The sequence below is a fragment of the Dermacentor variabilis genome, chromosome 9 (genome assembly GCF_050947875.1).
Source record: "Dermacentor variabilis isolate Ectoservices chromosome 9, ASM5094787v1, whole genome shotgun sequence".
Lineage (NCBI taxonomy): Eukaryota > Metazoa > Arthropoda > Arachnida > Ixodida > Ixodidae > Dermacentor > Dermacentor variabilis.
The window spans coordinates 79244772-79267103 of record NC_134576.1 but is presented as its reverse complement, the minus strand read 5'-3'; positions in this window follow the sequence as shown (position 1 = coordinate 79267103).

The following is a 22332-nucleotide window of genomic DNA, read 5'->3' as shown; positions in this document are numbered from 1 at the left end:
CACGGACAATTCAGTAGTGATTCAGGTCACGTGACTACTTTCGGGCATGCTGCCATATTGTGTACCCTGGCTTGATGCATATCAAACGAAATGGCTTTTGAAGCCCAGTCTGGCTACGACTAAATGAGTCCACATCGGATGATAACTAGTGACATGGTCACGTGACCAATGTTCAGTCGAGTGCAGTGCTCTTCTACCCAGGGATGATGCATATCAAAGGAAATGGTTTCCGAAGCCCGGCTCAGCTACCACCATGATGAGGTCACATGACCAAGTCACTAGTGATTAGGGACGCACGATCACCATATAGAGCGCTGGAAACTATCTCTACATACCCATGATGCATATCAGACGACGCGTATGAAGAAGCTCTCTTGGAATACGAGAGTGAGAGAGTTGACACGGACGATTCAGTAATGATTCAGGTCACGTGACTACTTTCGGGCATGCTGCCATATTGTGTACCCTGGCTTGATGCATATCAAACGAAATGGCTTTTGAAGCCCAGTCTGGCTACGACTAAATGAGTCCGCATTGGATGATGACTAGTGACGTGGTCACGTGACCAATGTTCAGTCGAGTGCAGTGCTCTTCTACCCAGGGGTGATGCATATCAAGCGAAATGGTTTCCGAAGCCCCGCTCAGCTACCACCATGAGGAGGTCACATGACCAAGTCACTAGTGATTAGGGACGCACGATCACCATATAGAGCGCTGGAAACTATCTCTACATACCCATGACGCCTAAAAGACGACGCGGATGAAGAAGCTCTCTTCGAATACGAGAGTGAGAGTGTTGACACGGACAATTCAGTAGTGATTCAGGTCACGTGACTACTTTCGGGCATGCTGCCATATTGTGTACCCTGGCTTGATGCATATCAAACGAAATGGCTTTTGAAGCCCAGTCTGGCTATGACTAAATGAGTCCACATTGGATGATGACTAGTGACGTGGTCACGTGACCAATGTTCAGTCGAGTGCAGTGCTCTTCTACCCAGGGTTGATGCATATCAAACGAAATGGTTTCCGAAGCCCGGCTCAGCTACCACCATGATGAGGTCACATGACCAAGTCACTAGCGATTAGGAACGCACGATCACCATATAGAGCGCTGGAAACTATCTGTACATACCCATGACGCATATTAGACGACGCGGATGAAGAAGCTCTCTTCGAATACGAGAGTGAGAGAGTTGACACGGACAATTCAGTAGTGATTCAGGTCACGTGACTACTTTCGGGCATGCTGCGATATTGTGTACCCTGGCTTGATGCATATCAAACGAAATGGTTTTTGAAGCCCAGTCTGGCTGACTAAATGAGTCCACATTGGATGATCACTAGTGACGTGGTCACGTGACCAATGTTCAGTCGAGTGCAGTGCTCTTCTACCCAGGGATGATGCATATCAAGCGAAATGGTTTCCGAAGCCCCGCTCAGCTACCACCATGATGAGGTCACATGACCAAGTCACTAGTGATTAGGGACACACGATCACCATATAGAGCGCTGGAAACTATCTCTACATACCCATGACGCATATCAGACGACGCGGATGGAACAGCTCTCTTCGAATACGAGAGTGAGAGAGTTGACACGGACAATTCAGTGGTGATTCAGGTCACGTGACTACTTTCGGGCATGCTGCCATATTGTGTACCCTGGCTTGATGCATATCAAACGAAATGGTTTTTGAAGCCCAGTCTGGCTATGACTAAATGAGTCCACATATGATGATCAATAGTGACGTGGTCAAGTGACCCATGTTCAGTCGAGTGCAGTGCTCTTCTACCCAGGGTTGATGCATATCAAGCGAAATGGTTTCCGAAGCCCCGCTCAGCTACCACCATGATGAGGTCACATGACCAAGTCACTATTGATTAGGGACGCACGATCACCATATAGAGCGCTGGAAACTATCTCTACATACACATGACGCATATCAGACGACGCGGATGAAGAAGCTCTCTTGGAATAGGAGAGTGAGAGAGTTGACACGGACAATTCAGTAATGATTCAGGTCACGTCACTACTTTCGGGCATGCTGCCATATTGTGTACCCTGGCTTGATGCATATCAAACGAAATGGCTTTTGAAGCCCAGTCTGGCTACGACTAAATGAGTCCACATTGGATGATGACTAGTGACGTGGTCACGTGACCAATGTTCAGTCGAGTGCAGTGCTCTTCTACCCAGGGTTGATGCATATCAAACGAAATGGTTTCCGAAGCGCGGCTCAGCTACCACCATGATCAGGTCACATGACCAAGTCCAAGTCACTAGTGATTAGGGACACACGATCACCATATAGAGCGCTGGAAACTATCTCTACATACCCATGACGCATATCAGACGACGCGGATGGAAAAGCTCTCTTCGAATACGAGAGTGAGAGAGTTGACACGGACAATTCAGTCGTGATTCAGGTCACGTGACTACTTTCGGGCATGCTGCCATATTGTGTACCCTGCCTTGATGCGTATCAAACGAAATGGTTTTTTGAAGCCCAGTCTGGCTATGACTAAATGAGTCCACATAGGATGATCAATAGTGACGTGGTCACGTGACCAATGTTCAGTCGAGTGCAGTGCTCTTCTACCCAGGGATGATGCATATCAAGTGAAATGGTTTCCGAAGCCCCGCTCAGCTACCACCATGAGGAGGTCACATGACCAAGTCACTAGTGATTAGGGACGCACGATCACCATATAGAGCGCTGGAAACTATCTCTACATACCCATGACGCCTAAAAGACGACGCGGATGAAGAAGCTCTCTTCGAATACGAGAGTGAGTGTCGACACGGACACTTCAGTAGTGATTCAGGTCACGTGACTACTTTCGGGCATGCTGCCATATTGTGTACCCTGGCTTGATGCATATCAAACGAAATGGCTTTTGAAGCCCAGTCTGGCTACGACTAAATGAGTCCACATCGGATGATGACTAGTGACGTGGTCACGTGACCAATGTTCAGTTGAGTGCAGTGCTCTTCTACCCAGGGATGATACATATCAAACGAAATGGTTTCCGAAGCCCGGCTCAGCTACCACCATGATGAGGTCACATGACCAAGTCACTAGTGATTAGGGACACACGATCACCATATAGAGCGCTGGAAACTATCTCTACATACCCATGACGCCTATCAGACGACGCGGATGAAGAAGCTCTCTTCGAATACGAGAGTGAGAGGGTTGACACGGACAATTCAGTCGTGATTCCGGTCACGTGACTACTTTCGGGCATGCTGCCATATTGTGTACCCTGGCTTGATGAATATCAAACGAAATGGTTTTTGGAGCCCAGTCTGGCTATGACTAAATGAGTCCGCATTGGATGATCACTAGTGACGTGGTCACGTGACCAATGTTCAGTCGCGTGCAGTGCTCTTCTACCCAGGGGTGATGCATATAAAGCGAAATGGTTTGCGAAGCCCCGCTCAGCTACCACCATGATGAGGTCACATGACCAAGTCACTAGTGATTAGGGACGCACGATCACCATATAGAGCGCTGCAAACTATCTCTACATACCCATAACGCATATTAGACGACGCGGATGAAGAAGCTCTCTTCGAATACGAGAGTGAGAGAGTTGACACGGACAATTCAGTGGTGATTCAGGTCACGTGACTACTTTCGGGCATGCTGCGATATTGTGTACCCTGGCTTGATGCATATCAAACGAAATGGTTTTTGAAGCCCAGTCTGGCTATGACTAAATGAGTCCGCATTGGATGATCACTAGTGACGTGGTCACGTGACCAATGTTCAGTCGCGTGCAGTGCTCTTCTACCCAGGGTTGATGCATATCAAGCCAAATGGTTTGCGAAGCCCCGCTCAGCTACCACCATGATGAGGTCACATGACCAAGTCACTAGTGATTAGGGACACACGATCACCATATAGAGCGCTGGAAACTATCTCTACATACCCATGACGAATATCAGACGACGCGGATGGAAAAGCTCTCTTCGAATACGAGAGTGAGTGTCGACACGGACACTTCAGTAGTGATTCAGGTCACGTGACTACTTTCGGGCATGCTGCCATATTGTGTACCCTGGCTTGATGCATATCAAACGAAATGGTTTTTGAAGCCCAGTCTGGCTATGACTAAATGAGTCCACATATGATGATCAATAGTGACGTGGTCAAGTGACTCATGTTCAGTCGAGTGCAGTGCTCTTCTACCCAGGGTTGATGCATATCAAGCGAAATGGTTTCCGAAGCCCCGCTCAGCTACCACCATGATGAGGTCACATGACCAAGTCACTATTGATTAGGGACGCACGATCACCATATAGAGCGCTGGAAACTATCTCTACATACACATGACCCATATCAGACGACGCGGATGAAGAAGCTCTCTTGGAATAGGAGAGTGAGAGAGTTGACACGGACAATTCAGTAATGATTCAGGTCACGTCACTACTTTCGGGCATGCTGCCATATTGTGTACCCTGGCTTGATGCATATCAAACGAAATGGCTTTTGAAGCCCAGTCTGGCTACGACTAAATGAGTCCACATTGGATGATGACTAGTGACGTGGTCACGTGACCAATGTTCAGTCGAGTGCAGTGCTCTTCTACCCAGGGTTGATGCATATCAAACGAAATGGTTTCCGAAGCGCGGCTCAGCTACCACCATGATGAGGTCACATGACCAAGTCCAAGTCACTAGTGATTAGGGACGCACGATCACCATATAGAGCGCTGGAAACTATCTCTACATACCCATGACGCCTAAAAGACGACGCGGATGAAGAAGCTCTCTTCGAATACGAGAGTGAGTGTCGACACGGACACTTCAGTAGTGATTCAGGTCACGTGACTACTTTCGGGCATGCTGCCATATTGTGTACCCTGGCTTGATGCATATCAAACGAAATGGCTTTTGAAGCCCAGTCTGGCTACGAGTAATGAGTCCACATCGGATGATGACTAGTGACGTGGTCACGTGACCAATGTTCAGTTGAGTGCAGTGCTCTTCTACCCAGGGATGATGCATATCAAACGAAATGGTTTCCGAAGCCCGGCTCAGCTACCACCATGATGAGGTCACATGACCAAGTCACTAGTGATTAGGGACACACGATCACCATATAGAGCGCTGGAAACTATCTCTACATACCCATGACGCCTATCAGACGACGCGGATGAAGAAGCTCTCTTGGAATAGGAGAGTGAGAGAGTTGACACGGACAATTCAGTAATGATTCAGGTCACGTCACTACTTTCGGGCATGCTGCCATATTGTGTACCCTGGCTTGATGCATATCAAACGAAATGGCTTTTGAAGCCCAGTCTGGCTACGACTAAATGAGTCCACATTGGATGATGACTAGTGACGTGGTCACGTGACCAATGTTCAGTCGAGTGCAGTGCTCTTCTACCCAGGGTTGATGCATATCAAACGAAATGGTTTCCGAAGCCCGGCTCAGCTACCACCATGATGAGGTCACATGACCAAGTCCAAGTCACTAGTGATTAGGGACACACGATCACCATATAGAGCGCTGGAAACTATCTCTACATACCCATGACGCATATCAGACGACGCGGATGGAAAAGCTCTCTTCGAATACGAGAGTGAGAGAGTTGACACGGACAATTCAGTCGTGATTCAGGTCACGTGACTACTTTCGGGCATGCTGCCATATTGTGTACCCTGCCTTGATGCATATCAAACGAAATGGTTTTTTGAAGCCCAGTCTGGCTATGACTAAATGAGTCCACATAGGATGATCAATAGTGACGTGGTCACGTGACCAATGTTCAGTCGAGTGCAGTGCTCTTCTACCCAGGGATGATGCATATCAAGCGAAATGGTTTCCGAAGCCCCGCTCAGCTACCACCATGAGGAGGTCACATGACCAAGTCACTAGTGATTAGGGACGCACGATCACCATATAGAGCGCTGGAAACTATCTCTACATACCCATGACGCCTAAAAGACGACGCGGATGAAGAAGCTGTCTTCGAATACGAGAGTGAGTGTCCACACGGACAATTCAGTAGTGATTCAGGTCACGTGACTACTTTCGGGCATGCTGCCATATTGTGTACCCTGGCTTGATGCATATCAAACGAAATGGCTTTTGAAGCCCAGTCTGGCTACGACTAAATGAGTCCACATCGGATGATGACTAGTGACGTGGTCACGTGACCAATGTTCAGTTGAGTGCAGTGCTCTTCTACCCAGGGATGATGCATATCAAACGAAATGGTTTCCGAAGCCCGGCTCAGCTACCACCATGATGAGGTCACATGACCAAGTCACTAGTGATTAGGGACACACGATCACCATATAGAGCGCTGGAAACTATCTCTACATACCCATGACGCCTATCAGACGACGCGGATGAAGAAGCTCTCGTCGAATACGAGAGTGAGAGGGTTGACACGGACAATTCAGTCGTGATTCCGGTCACGTGACTACTTTCGGGCATGCTGCCATATTGTGTACCCTGGCTTGATGAATATCAAACGAAATGGTTTTTGAAGCCCAGTCTGGCTATGACTAAATGAGTCCACATATGATGATCAATAGTGACGTGGTCAAGTGACCCATGTTCAGTCGAGTGCAGTGCTCTTCTACCCAGGGATGATGCATATCAAGCGAAATGGTTTCCGAAGCCCCGCTCAGCTACCACCATGATGAGGTCACATGACCAAGTCACTATTGATTAGGGACGCACGATCACCATATAGAGCGCTGGAAACTATCTCTACATACACATGGCGCATATCAGACGACGCGGATGAAGAAGCTCTCTTGGAATAGGAGAGTGAGAGAGTTGACACGGACAATTCAGTAATGATTCAGGTCACGTCACTACTTTCGGGCATGCTGCCATATTGTGTACCCTGGCTTGATGCATATCAAACGAAATGGCTTTTGAAGCCCAGTCTGGCTACGACTAAATGAGTCCACATTGGATGATGACTAGTGACGTGGTCACGTGACCAATGTTCAGTCGAGTGCAGTGCTCTTCTACCCAGGGTTGATGCATATCAAACGAAATGGTTTCCGAAGCCCGGCTCAGCTACCACCATGATGAGGTCACATGACCAAGTCCAAGTCACTAGTGATTAGGGACACACGATCATCATATAGAGCGCTGGAAACTATCTCTACATACACATGACGCATATCAGACGACGCGGATGAAGAAGCTCTCTTGGAATAGGAGAGTGAGAGAGTTGACACGGACAATTCAGTAATGATTCAGGTCACGTCACTACTTTCGGGCATGCTGCCATATTGTGTACCCTGGCTTGATGCATATCAAACGAAATGGCTTTTGAAGCCCAGTCTGGCTACGACTAAATGAGTCCGCATTGGATGATCACTAGTGACGTGGTCACGTGACCAATGTTCAGTCGCGTGCAGTGCTCTTCTACCCAGGGATGATGCATATCAAGCCAAATGGTTTGCGAAGCCCCGCTCAGCTACCACCATGATGAGGTCACATGACCAAGTCACTAGTGATTAGGGACGCACGATCACCATATAGAGCGCTGGAAACTATCTCTACATACCCATAACGCATATTAGACGACGCGGATGAAGAAGCTCTCTTCGAATACGAGAGTGAGAGAGTTGACACGGACAATTCAGTAGTGATTCAGGTCACGTGACTACTTTCGGGCATGCTGTGATATTGTGTACCCTGGCTTGATGCATATCAAACGAAATGGTTTTTGAAGCCCAGTCTGGCTGACTAAATGAGTCCACATTGGATGATCACTAGTGACGTGGTCACGTGACCAATGTTCAGTCGAGTGCAGTGCTCTTCTACCCAGGGATGATGCATATCAAGCGAAATGGTTTCCGAAGCCCCGCTCAGCTACCACCATGATGAGGTCACATGACCAAGTCACTAGTGATTAGGGACACACGATCACCATATAGAGCACTGGAAACTATCTCTACATACCCATGACGCATATCAGACGACGCGGATGGAAAAGCTCTCTTCGAATACGAGAGTGAGAGAGTTGACACGGACAATTCAGTCGTGATTCAGGTCACGTGACTACTTCCGGGCATGCTGCCATATTGTGTACCCTGGCTTGATGCATATCAAACGAAATGGTTTTTGAAGCCCAGTCTGGCTATGACTAAATGAGTCCACATATGATGATCAATAGTGACGTGGTCAAGTGACCCATGTTCAGTCGAGTGCAGTGCTCTTCTACCCAGGGTTGATGCATACCAAGCGAAATGGTTTCCGAAGCCCCGCTCAGCTACCACCATGATGAGGTCACATGACCAAGTCACTATTGATTAGGGACGCACGATCACCATATAGAGCGCTGGAAACTATCTCTACATACACATGGCGCATATCAGACGACGCGGATGAAGAAGCTCTCTTGGAATAGGAGAGTGAGAGAGTTGACACGGACAATTCAGTAATGATTCAGGTCACGTGACTACTTTCGGGCATGCTGCCATATTGTGTACCCTGGCTTGATGCATATCAAACGAAATGGCTTTAGAAGCCCAGTCTGGCTACGACTACATGAGCCCACATTGGATGATGACTAGTGACGTGGTCACGTGACCAATGTTCAGTCGAGTGCAGTGCTCTTCTACCCAGGGTTGATGCATATCAAACGAAATGGTTTCCGAAGCCCGGCTCAGCTACCACCATGATGAGGTCACATGACCAAGTCCTAGTCACTAGTGATTAGGGACACACGATCACCATATAGAGCGCTGGAAACTATCTCTACATACCCATGACGCATATCAGACGACGCGGATGGAAAAGCTCTCTTCGAATGCGAGAGTGAGAGAGTTGACACCGACAATTCAGTCGTGATTCAGGTCACGTGACTACTTTCGGGCATGCTGCCATATTGTGTACCCTGCCTTGATGCATATCAAACGAAATGGTTTTTTGAAGCCCAGTCTGGCTATGACTAAATGAGTCCACATAGGATGATCAATAGTGACGTGGTCACGTGACCAATGTTCAGTCGAGTGCAGTGCTCTTCTACCCAGGGATGATGCATATCAAGCGAAATGGTTTCCGAAGCCCCGCTCAGCTACCACCATGAGGAGGTCACATGACCAAGTCACTAGTGATTAGGGACGCACGATCACCATATAGAGCGCTGGAAACTATCTCTACATACCCATGACGCCTAAAAGACGACGCTTATGAAGAAGCTGTCTTCGAATACGAGAGTGAGTGTCGACACGGACAATTCAGTAGTGATTCAGGTCACGTCACTACTTTCGGGCATGCTGCCATATTGTGTACCCTGGCTTGATGCATATCAAACGAAATGGCTTTTGAAGCCCAGTCTGGCTACGACTAAATGAGTCCACATTGGATGATGACTAGTGACGTGGTCACGTGACCAATGTTCAGTCGAGTGCAGTGCTCTTCTACCCAGGGTTGATGCATATCAAACGAAATGGTTTCCGAAGCCCGGCTCAGCTACCACCATGATGAGGTCACATGACCAAGTCCAAGTCACTAGTGATTAGGGACACACGATCACCATATAGAGCGCTGGAAACTATCTCTACATACGCATGACGCCTATCAGACGACGCGGATGAAGAAGCTCTCTTCGAATACGAGAGTGAGAGGTTTGACACGGACAATTCAGTCGTGATTCCGGTCACGTGACTACTTTCGGCCATGCTGCCATATTGTGTACCCTGGCTTGATGCATATCAAACGAAATGGCTCTTGAAGCCCAGTCTGGCTATGACTAAATGAGTCCACATTGGATGATCACTAGTGACGTGGTCACGTGACCAATGTTCAGTCGAGTGCAGTGCTCTTCCACCCAGGGATGATGCATATCAAACGAAATGGTTTCCGAAGCCCGGCTCAGCTACCACCATGTTGAGATCACATGACCAAGTCACTAGTGATTAGGGACGCATGATCACCATATAGAGCTTTGGAAACTATCTCTACATACCCATGACGCATATCACACGACGCGGATGGAGTAGGTCTCTTAGAATACGAGAGTGAGAGAGTTGACATGGACAATTCAGTAGTGATTCAGGTCAAGTGACTACTTTCGGGCATGCTGCCATATTGTGTACCCTGGCTTGATGCATATCAAACGAAATGGCTTTTGAAGCCCAGTCTGGCTATGACTAAATGAGTCCACATTGGATGATGACTAGTGACGTGGTCACGTGACCAATGTTCAGTCGAGGGCAGTGCTCTTCTACCCAGGGATGATGCATATCAAAGGAAATGGTTTCCGAAGCCCGGCTGAGCTACCACCATGATGAGGTCACATTACCAAGTCACTAGTGATTACGGACGCACGATCACCATATAGAGCGCTGGAAACTATCTCTACATACCCATGACGCATATCAGACGACGCGGATGAAGAAGCTCTCTTGGAATAGGAGAGTGAGAGAGTTGACACGGACAATTCAGTAATGATTCAGGTCACGTGACTACTTTCGGGCATGCTGCCATAGTGTGTACCCTGGCTTGATGCATATCAAACGAAATGGCTTTTGAAGCCCAGTCTGGCTACGACTAAATGAGTCCACATTGGATGATCACTAGTGACGTGGTCACGTCACCAATGTTCAGTAGCGTGCAGTGCTCTTCTACCCAGGGATGATGCATATCAAGCGAAATGGTTTCCGAAGGCCCGCTCAGCTACCACCATGATGAGGTCACATGACCAAGTCACTAGTGATTAGGGACGCACTATCACCATATAGAGCGCTGGAAACTATCTCTACATACCCATGACGCATATTAGACGACGCGGATGAAGAAGCTCTCTTCGCATACGACAGTGAGAGAGTTGACACGGACAATTCAGTAATGATTCAGGTCACGTGACTACTTTCGGGCATGCTGCCATAGTGTGTACCCTGGCTTGATGCATATCAAACGAAATGGCTTTTGAAGCCCAGTCTGGCTACGACTAAATGAGTCCACATTGGATGATGACTAGTGACGTGGTCACGTGACCAATGTTCAGTCGAGTGCAGTGCTCTTCTACCCAGGGATGATGCATATCAAAAGAAATGGTTTCCGAAGCCCGGCTCAGCTACCACCATGTTGAGATCACATGACCAAGTCACTAGTGATTAGGGACGCACGATCACCATATAGAGCGCTGGAAACTATCTCTACATACCCATGACGCATATCAGACGACGCGGATGAAGAAGCTCTCTTGGAATAGGAGAGTGAGAGAGTTGACACGGGCAATTCAGTAGTGATTCAGGTCACGTGACTACTTTCGGCCATGCTGCCATATTGTGTACCCTGGCTTGATGCATATCAAACGAAATGGTTTTTGAAGCCCAGTCTGGCTATGACTAAATGAGTCCACATTGGATGATCACTAGTGACGTGGTCACGTGACCAATGTTCAGTCGAGTGCAGTGCTCTTCCACCCAGGGATGATGCATATCAAACGAAATGGTTTCCGAAGCCCGGCTCAGCTACCACCATGTTGAGATCACATGACCAAGTCACTAGTGATTAGGGACGCACGATCACCATATAGAGCGCTGGAAACTATCTCTACATACCCATGACGCATATCAGACGACGCGGATGAAGAAGCTCTCTTGGAATAGGAGAGTGAGAGAGTTGACACGGACAATTCAGTAATGATTCAGGTCACGTGACTACTTTCGGGCGTGCTGCCATAGTGTGTACCCTGGCTTGATGCATATCAAACGAAATGGCTTTTGAAGCCCAGTCTGGCTACGAATAAATGAGTCCACATTGGATGATGACTAGTGACGTGGTCACGTGACCAATGTTCAGTCGAGTGCAGTGCTCTTCTACCCAGGGATGATGCATATCAAAGGAAATGGTTTCCGAAGCCCGGCTCAGCTACCACCATGATGAGGTCACATGACCAAATCACTAGTGATTAGGGACGCACGATCACCATATAGAGCGCTGGAAACTATCTCTACATACCCATGACGCATATCAGACGACGCGGATGCAGAAGCTCTCTTGGAATAGGAGAGTGAGAGAGTTGACACGGACAATTCAGTAATGGTTCAGGTCACGTGACTACTTTCGGGCATGCTGCCATATTGTGTCCCTGGCTTGATGCGTATCAAACGAAATGGCTTTTGAAGCCCAGTCTGGCTACGACTAAATGAGTCCACATTGGATGATGACTAGTGACGTGGTCACGTGACCAATGTTCAGTCGAGTGCAGTGCTCTTCTACCCAGGGTTGATACATATCAAACGAAATGGTTTCCGAAGCCCGGCTCAGCTACCACCATGATGAGGTCACATGACCCAGTCACTAGTGATTAGGGACACACGATCACCATATAGAGCGCTGGAAACTATCTCTACATACCCATGACGCATATCAGACGACGCGGATGGAAAAGCTCTCTTCGAATACGAGAGTGAGAGAGTTGACACGGACAATTCAGTCGTGATTCAGGTCACGTGACTACTTTCGGGCATGCTGCCATATTGTGTACCCAGGCTTGATGCATATCAAACGAAATGGCTTCTGAAGCCCACTCTGGCTACGACTAAATGAGTCCACATTGGATGATGACTAGTGACATGGTCACGTGACCAATGTTCAGTCGAGTGCAGTGCTCTTCTACCCAGGGATGATGCATATCAAAAGAAATGGTTTCCGAAGCCCGGCTCAGCTACCACCATGATGAGGTCACATGACCAAGGCACTAGTGATTAGGGACACACGATCACCATATAGAGCGCTGGAAACTATCTCTACATACCCATGACGCATATCAGACGACGCGGATGGAAAAGCTCTCTTCGAATACGAGAGTGAGAGAGTTGACACGGACAATTCAGTAATGATTCAGGTCACGTGACTACTTTCGGGCATGCTGCCATATTGTGTACCCTGGCTTGATGCATATGAAACGAAATGGCTTTTGAAGCCCCGTCTGGCTACGACTAAATGAGTCCACATTGGATGTTGACTAGTGACGTGGTCACGTGACCAATGTTCAGTCGAGGGCAGTGCTCTTCTACCCAGGGATGATGCATATCAAACGAAATGTTTTCCGAAGCCCGGCTCAGCTACCACCATGATGAGGTCACATGACCAAGGCACTAGTGATTAGGGACGCACGATCACCATATAGAGCGCTGGAAACTATCTCTACATACCCATGATGCATATCAGACGACGCGGATGAAGAAGCTCTCTTGGAATACGAGAGTGAGAGAGTTGACACGGACAATTCAGTAATGATTCAGGTCACGTGACTACTTTCGGGCATGCTGCCATATTGTGTACCCTGGCTTGATGCATATGAAACGAAATGGCTTTTGAAGCCCCGTCTGGCTACGACTAAATGAGTCCACATTGGATGTTGACTAGTGACGTGGTCACGTGACCAATGTTCAGTTGAGTGCAGTGCTCTTCTACCCAGGGATGATGCATATCAAACGAAATGTTTTCCGAAGCCCGGCTCAGCTACCACCATGATGAGGTCACATGACCAAGTCACTAGTGATTAGGGACACACGATCACCATATAGAGCGCTGGAAACTATCTCTACATACCCATGACGCATATCAGACGACGCGGATGGAAAAGCTCTCTTCGAATACGAGAGTGAGAGAGTTGACACGGACAATTCAGTCGTGATTCCGGTCACGTGACTACTTTCGGGCATGCTGCCATATTGTGTACCCTGGCTTGATGAATATCAAACGAAATGGTTTTTGAAGCCCAGTCTGACTATGACTAAATGAGTCCGCATTGGATGATCACTAGTGACGTGGTCACGTGACCAATGTTCAGTCGCGTGCAGTGCTCTTCTACCCAGGGATGATGCATATCAAGCGAAATGGTTTCCGAAGCCCCGCTCAGCTACCACCATGATGAGGTCACATGACCAAGTCACTAGTGATTAGGGACGCACAATCACCATATAGAGCACTGGAAACTATCTCTACATACCCATGACGCCTATCAGACGACGCGGATGAAGAAGCTCTCTTCGAATACGAGAGTGAGAGGGTTGACACGGACAATTCAGTAGTGATTCAGGTCAAGTGACTACTTTCGGGCATGCTGCCATATTGTGTACCCTGGCTTGATGCATACCAAACGAAATGGCTTTTGAAGCCCAGTCTGGCTACGACTAAATGAGTCCACATTGGATGATGACTAGTGACGTGGTCACGTGACCAATGTTCAGTCGAGTGCAGTGCTCTTCTACCCAGGGTTGATGCATATCAAACGAAATGGTTTCCGAAGCCCGGCTCAGCTACCACCATGATGAGGTCACATGACCAAGTCACTAGTGATTAGGGACGCACGATCACCATATAGAGCACTGGAAACTATCTCTACATACCCATGACGCCTATCAGACGACGCGGATGAAGAAGCTCTCTTCGAATACGAGAGTGAGAGGGTTGACACGGACAATTCAGTAGTGATTCAGGTCAAGTGACTACTTTCGGGCATGCTGCCATATTGTGTACCCTGGCTTGATGCATATCAAACGAAATGGCTTTTGAAGCCCAGTCTGGCTACGACTAAATGAGTCCACATTGGATGATGACTAGTGACGTGGTCACGTGACCAATGTTCAGTCGAGTGCAGTGCTCTTCTACCCAGGGATGATGCATATCAAAGGAAATGGTTTCCGAAGCCCGGCTCAGCTACAACCATGATGAGGTCACATGACCAAGTCACTAGTGATTAGGGACGCACGATCACCATATAGAGCGCTGGAAACTATCTCTACATACCCATGACGCATATCAGACGACGCGGATGGAGAAGCTCTCTTGGAATACGAGAGTGTGAGAGTTGACACGGACAATTCAGTCGTGATTCAGGTCACCTGACTACTTTCGGGCATGCTGCCATATTGTGTACCCTGGCTTGATGCATATCAAACGAAATGGTTTTTGAAGCCCAGTCTTGCTATGACTAAATGAGTCCACATTGGATGATAACTAGTGACGTGGTCACGTGACCAATGTTCAGTCGAGTGCAGTGCTCTTCCACCCAGGGATGATGCATATCAAACGAAATGGTTTCCGAAGCCCGGCTCAGCGACCACCATGATGAGGTCACATGACCAAGTCACTAGTGATTAGGGACACACGATCACCATATAGAGCGCTGGAAACTATCTCTACATACCCATGACGCATATCAGACGACGCGGATGGAAAAGCTGTCTTCGAATACGAGAGTGAGAGAGTTGACACGGACAATTCAGTCGTGATTCAGGTCACGTGACTACTTTCGGGCATGCTGCCATATTGTGTACCCTGGCTTGATGCATATCAAACGAAATGGTTTTTGAAGCCCAGTCTGACTATGACTAAATGAGTCCACATAGGATGATCAATAGTGACGTGGTCACGTGACCAATGTTCAGTAGAGTGCAGTGCTCTTCTACCCAGGGATGATGCATATCAAGCGAAATGGTTTCCGAAGCCCCGCTCAGCTACCACCATGATGAGGTCACATGACCAAGTCACTAGTGATTAGGGACGCACGATCACCATATAGAGCGCTGGAAACTATCTCTACATACCCATGACGCATATCAGACGACGCGGATGGAAAAGCTGTCTTCGAATACGAGAGTGAGAGAGTTGACACGGACAATTCAGTCGTGATTCAGGTCACGTGAGTACTTTCGGGCATGCTGCCATATTGTGTACCCTGGCTTGATCCATATCAAACGAAATGGTTTTTGAAGCCCAGTCTTGCTATGACTAAATGAGTCCACATTGGATGATAACTAGTGACGTGGTCACGTGACCAATGTTCAGTCGAGTGCAGTGCTCTTCCACCCAGGGATGATGCATATCAAACGAAATGGTTTCCGAAGCCCGGCTCAGCGACCACCATGATGAGGTCACATGACCAAGTCACTAGTGATTAGGGACACACGATCACCATATAGAGCGCTGGAAACTATCTCTACATACCCATGACGCATATCAGACGACGCGGATGGAAAAGCTGTCTTCGAATACGAGAGTGAGAGAGTTGACACGGACAATTCAGTCGTGATTCAGGTCACGTGACTACTTTCGGGCATGCTGCCATATTGTGTACCCTGGCTTGATGCATATCAAACGAAATGGTTTTTGAAGCCCAGTCTGACTATGACTAAATGAGTCCACATAGGATGATCAATAGTGACGTGGTCACGTGACCAATGTTCAGTAGAGTGCAGTGCTCTACTACCCAGGGATGATGCATATCAAGCGAAATGGTTTCCGAAGCCCCGCTCAGCTACCACCATGATGAGGTCACATGACCAAGTCACTAGTGATTAGGGACGCACGATCACCATATAGAGCGCTGGAAACTATCTCTACATACCCATGACGCATATCAGACGACGCGGATGGAAAAGCTGTCTTCGAATACGAGAGTGAGAGAGTTGACACGGACAATTCAGTCGTGATTCAGGTCACGTGAGTACTTTCGGGCATGCTGCCATATTGTGTACCCTGGCTTGATCCATATCAAACGAAATGGTTTTTGAAGCCCAGTCTGACTATGACTAAATGAGTCCACATAGGATGATCAATAGTGACGTGGTCACGTGACCAATGTTCAGTCGAGTGCAGTGCTCTTCTACCCAGGGATGATGCATATCAAGCGAAATGGTTTCCGAAGCCCCGCTCAGCTACCACCATGATGAGGTCACATGACCAAGTCACTATTGATTAGGGACGCACGATCACCATATAGAGCGCTGGAAACTATCTCTACATACCCATGACGCCTAAAAGATGACGCGGATGAAGAAGCTCTCTTCGAATACGAGAGTGAGAGAGTTGACACGGACAATTCAGTAGTGATTCAGATCACGTGACTACTTTCGGGCATGCTGCCATATTGTGTACCCTGGCTTGATGCATATCAAACGGAATGGCTTTTGAAGCCCAGTCTGGCTACGACTAAATGAGTCCACATTGGATGATGACTAGTGACATGGTCACGTGACCAATGTTCAGTCGAGTGCAGTGCTCTTCTACCCAGGGATGATGCATATCAAAAGAAATGGTTTCCGAAGCCCGGCTCAGCTACCACCATGATGAGGTCACATGACCAAGTCACTAGTGATTAGGGACGCACGATCACCATATAGAGCGTTGGAAACTATCTCTACATACCCATGATGCATATCAGACGACGCGGATGAAGAAGCTCTCTTGGAATACGAGAGTGAGAGAGTTGACACGGACAATTAAGTAATGATTCAGGTCACGTGACTACTTTCGGGCATGCTGCCATATTGTGTACCCTGGCTTGATGCATATCAAACGAAATGGCTTTTGAAGCCCAGTCTGGCTACGACTAAATGAGTCCACATTGGATGATCACTAGTGACGTGGTCACGTCACCAATGTTCAGTCGCGTGCAGTGCTCTTCTACCCAGGGATGATGCATATCAAGCGAAATGGTTTCCGAAGCCCCGCTCAGCTACCACCATGATGAGGTCACATGACCAAGTCACTAGTGATTAGGGACGCACTATCACCATATAGAGCGCTGGAAACTATCTCTACATACCCATGACGCATATTAGACGACGCGGATGAAGAAGCTCTCTTCGCATACGACAGTGAGAGAGTTGCCACGGACAATTCAGTAGTGATTCAGGTCACGTGACTACTTTCGGCCATGCTGCCATATTGTGTACCCTGGCTTGATGCATATCAAACGAAATGGTTTTTGAAGCCCAGTCGGGCTATGACTAAATGAGTCCACATTGGATGATCACTAGTGACGTGGTCACGTGACCAATGTTCAGTCGAGTGCAGTGCTCTTCCACCCAGGGATGATGCATATCAAACGAAATGGTTTCCGAAGCCCGGCTCAGCTACCACCATGTTGAGATCACATGACCAAGTCACTAGTGATTAGGGACGCACGATCACCATATAGAGCGCTGGAAACTATCTCTACATACCCATGACGCATATCAGACGACGCGGATGAAGAAGCTCTCTTGGAATAGGAGAGTGAGAGAGTTGACACGGACAATTCAGTAATGATTCAGGTCACGTGACTACTTTCGGGCATGCTGCCATAGTGTGTACCCTGGCTTGATGCATATCAAACGAAATGGCTTTTGAAGCCCAGTCTGGCTACGACTAAATGAGTCCACATTGGATGATGACTAGTGACGTGGTCACGTGACCAATGTTCAGTCGAGTGCAGTGCTCTTCTACCCAGGGATGATGCATATCAAAGGAAATGGTTTCCGAAGCCCGGCTCAGCTACCACCATGATGAGGTCACATGACCAAATCACTAGTGATTAGGGACGCACGATCACCATATAGAGCGCTGGAAACTATCTCTACATACCCATGACGCATATCAGACGACGCGGATGAAGAAGCTCTCTTGGAATAGGAGAGTGAGAGAGTTGACACGGACAATTCAGTAATGGTTCAGGTCACGTGACTACTTTCGGGCATGCTGCCATATTGTGTCCCTGGCTTGATGCGTATCAAACGAAATGGCTTTTGAAGCCCAGTCTGGCTACGACTAAATGAGTCCAGATTGGATGATGACTAGTGACGTGGTCACGTGACCAATGATCAGTCGAGTGCAGTGCTCTTCTACCCAGGGTTGATGCATATCAAACGAAATGGTTTCCGAAGCCCGGCTCAGCTACCACCATGATGAGGTCACATGACCAAGTCACTAGTGATTAGGGACACACGATCACCATATAGAGCGCTGGAAACTATCTCTACATACCCATGACGCATATCAGACGACGCGGATGGAAAAGCTCTCTTCGAATACGAGAGTGAGAGAGTTGACACGGACAATTCAGTAATGATTCAGGTCACGTGACTACTTTCGGGCATGCTGCCATATTGTGTACCCTGGCTTGATGCATATCAAACGAAATGGCTTTTGAAGCCCAGTCTGGCTACGACTAAATGAGTCCACATTGGATGATCACTAGTGACGTGGTCACGTCACCAATGTTCAGTCGCGTGCAGTGCTCTTCTACCCACGGATGATGCATATCAAGCGAAATGATTTCCGAAGCCCCGCTCAGCTACCACCATGATGACGTCACATGAACAAGTCACTAGTGATTAGGGACGCACTATCACCATATAGAGCGCTGGAAACTATCTCTACATACCCATGACGCATATTAGACGACGCGGATGAAGAAGCTCTTCGAATACGACAGTGAGAGAGTTGCCACGGACAATTCAGTAGTGATTCAGGTCACGTGACTACTTTCGGGCATGCTGCCATATTGTGTACCCTGGCTTGATGCATATCAAACGAAATGGCTCTTGAAGCCCAGTCTGGCTATGACTAAATGAGTCCACATTGGATGATCACTAGTGACGTGGTCACGTGACCAATGTTCAGTCGAGTGCAGTGCTCTTCCACCCAGGGATGATGCATATCAAACGAAATGGTTTCCGAAGCCCGGCTCAGCTACCACCATGTTGAGATCACATGACCAAGTCACTAGTGATTAGGGACGCATGATCACCATATAGAGCTTTGGAAACTATCTCTACATACCCATGACGCATATCACACGACGCGGATGGAGTAGGTCTCTTAGAATACGAGAGTGAGAGAGTTGACATGGACAATTCAGTAGTGATTCAGGTCAAGTGACTACTTTCGGGCATGCTGCCATATTGTGTACCCTGGCTTGATGCATATCAAACGAAATGGCTTTTGAAGCCCAGTCTGGCTATGACTAAATGAGTCCACATTGGATGATGACTAGTGACGTGGTCACGTGACCAATGTTCAGTCGAGGGCAGTGCTCTTCTACCCAGGGATGATGCATATCAAAGGAAATGGTTTCCGAAGCCCGGCTGAGCTACCACCATGATGAGGTCACATTACCAAGTCACTAGTGATTACGGACGCACGATCACCATATAGAGCGCTGGAAACTATCTCTACATACCCATGACGCATATCAGACGACTCGGATGAAGAAGCTCTCTTGGAATAGGAGAGTGAGAGAGTTGACACGGACAATTCAGTAATGATTCAGGTCACGTGACTACTTTCGGGCATGCTGCCATAGTGTGTACCCTGGCTTGATGCATATCAAACGAAATGGCTTTTGAAGCCCAGTCTGGCTACGACTAAATGAGTCCACATTGGATGATCACTAGTGACGTGGTCACGTCACCAATGTCCAGTCGCGTGCAGTGCTCTTCTACCCAGGGATGATGCATATCAAGCGAAATGGTTTCCGAAGGCCCGCTCAGCTACCACCATGATGAGGTCACATGACCAAGTCACTAGTGATTAGGGACGCACTATCACCATATAGAGCGCTGGAAACTATCTCTACATACCCATGACGCATATTAGACGACGCGGATGAAGAAGCTCTCTTCGCATACGACAGTGAGAGAGTTGCCACGGACAATTCAGTAGTGATTCAGGTCACGTGACTACTTTCGGCCATGCTGCCATATTGTGTACCCTGGCTTGATGCATATCAAACGAAATGGTTTTTGAAGCCCAGTCTGGCTATGACTAAATGAGTCCTCATTGGATGATCACTAGTGACGTGGTCACGTGACCAATGTTCAGTCGAGTGCAGTGCTCTTCCACCCAGGGATGATGCATATCAAACGAAATGGTTTCCGAAGCCCGGCTCAGCTACCACCATGTTGAGATCACATGACCAACTCACTAGTGATTAGGGACGCACGATCACCATATAGAGCGCTGGAAACTATCTCTACATACCCATGACGCATATCAGACGACGCGGATGAAGAAGCTCTCTTGGAATAGGAGAGTGAGAGAGTTGACACGGACAATTCAGTAATGATTCAGGTCACGTGACTACTTTCGGGCATGCTGCCATAGTGTGTACCCTGGCTTGATGCATATCAAACGAAATGGCTTTTGAAGCCCAGTCTGGCTACGACTAAATGAGTCCACATTGGATGATGACTAGTGACGTGGTCACGTGACCAATGTTCAGTCGAGTGCAGTGCTCTTCTACCCAGGGATGATGCATATCAAAGGAAATGGTTTCCGAAGCCCGGCTCAGCTACCACCATGATGAGGTCACATGACCAAATCACTAGTGATTAGGGACGCACGATCACCATATAGAGCGCTGGAAACTATCTCTACATAACCATGACGCATATCAGACGACGCGGATGAAGAAGCTCTCTTGGAATAGGAGAGTGAGAGAGTTGACACGGACAATTCAGTAATGGTTCAGGTCACGTGACTACTTTCGGGCATGCTGCCATATTGTGTCCCTGGCTTGATGCGTATCAAACGAAATGGCTTTTGAAGCCCAGTCTGGCTACGACTAAATGAGTCCACATTGGATGATGACTAGTGACGTGGTCACGTGACCAATGTTCAGTCGAGTGCAGTGCTCTTCTACCCAGGGTTGATGCATATCAAACGAAATGGTTTCCGAAGCCCGGCTCAGCTACCACCATGATGAGGTCACATGACCAAGTCACTAGTGATTAGGGACACACGATCACCATATAGAGCGCTGGAAACTATCTCTACATACCCATGACGCATATCAGACGACGCGGATGGAAAAGCTCTCTTCGAATACGAGAGTGAGAGAGTTGACACGGACAATTCAGTCGTGATTCAGGTCACGTGACTACTTTCGGGCATGCTGCCATATTGTGTACCCTGGCTTGATGCATATCAAACGAAATGGCTTTTGAAGCCCACTCTGGCTACGACTAAATGAGTCCACATTGGATGATGACTAGTGACATGGTCACGTGACCAATGTTCAGTTGAGTGCAGTGCTCTTCTACCCAGGGATGATGCATATCAAAAGAAATGGTTTCCGAAGCCCGGCTCAGCTACCACCATGATGAGGTCACATGACCAAGGCACTAGTGATTAGGGACACACGATCACCATATAGAGCGCTGGAAACTATCTCTACATACCCATGACGCATATCAGACGACGCGGATGGAAAAGCTCTCTTCGAATACGAGAGTGAGAGAGTTGACACGGACAATTCAGTAATGATTCAGGTCACGTGACTACTTTCGGGCATGCTGCCATATTGTGTACCCTGGCTTGATGCATATGAAACGAAATGGCTTTTGAAGCCCCGTCTGGCTACGACTAAATGAGTCCACATTGGATGTTGACTAGTAACGTGGTCACGTGACCAATGTTCAGTCGAGTGCAGTGCTCTTCTACCCAGGGATGATGCATATCAAACGAAATGTTTTCCGAAGCCCGGCTCAGCTACCACCATGATGAGGTCACATGACCAAGGCACTAGTGATTAGGGACGCACGATCACCATATAGAGC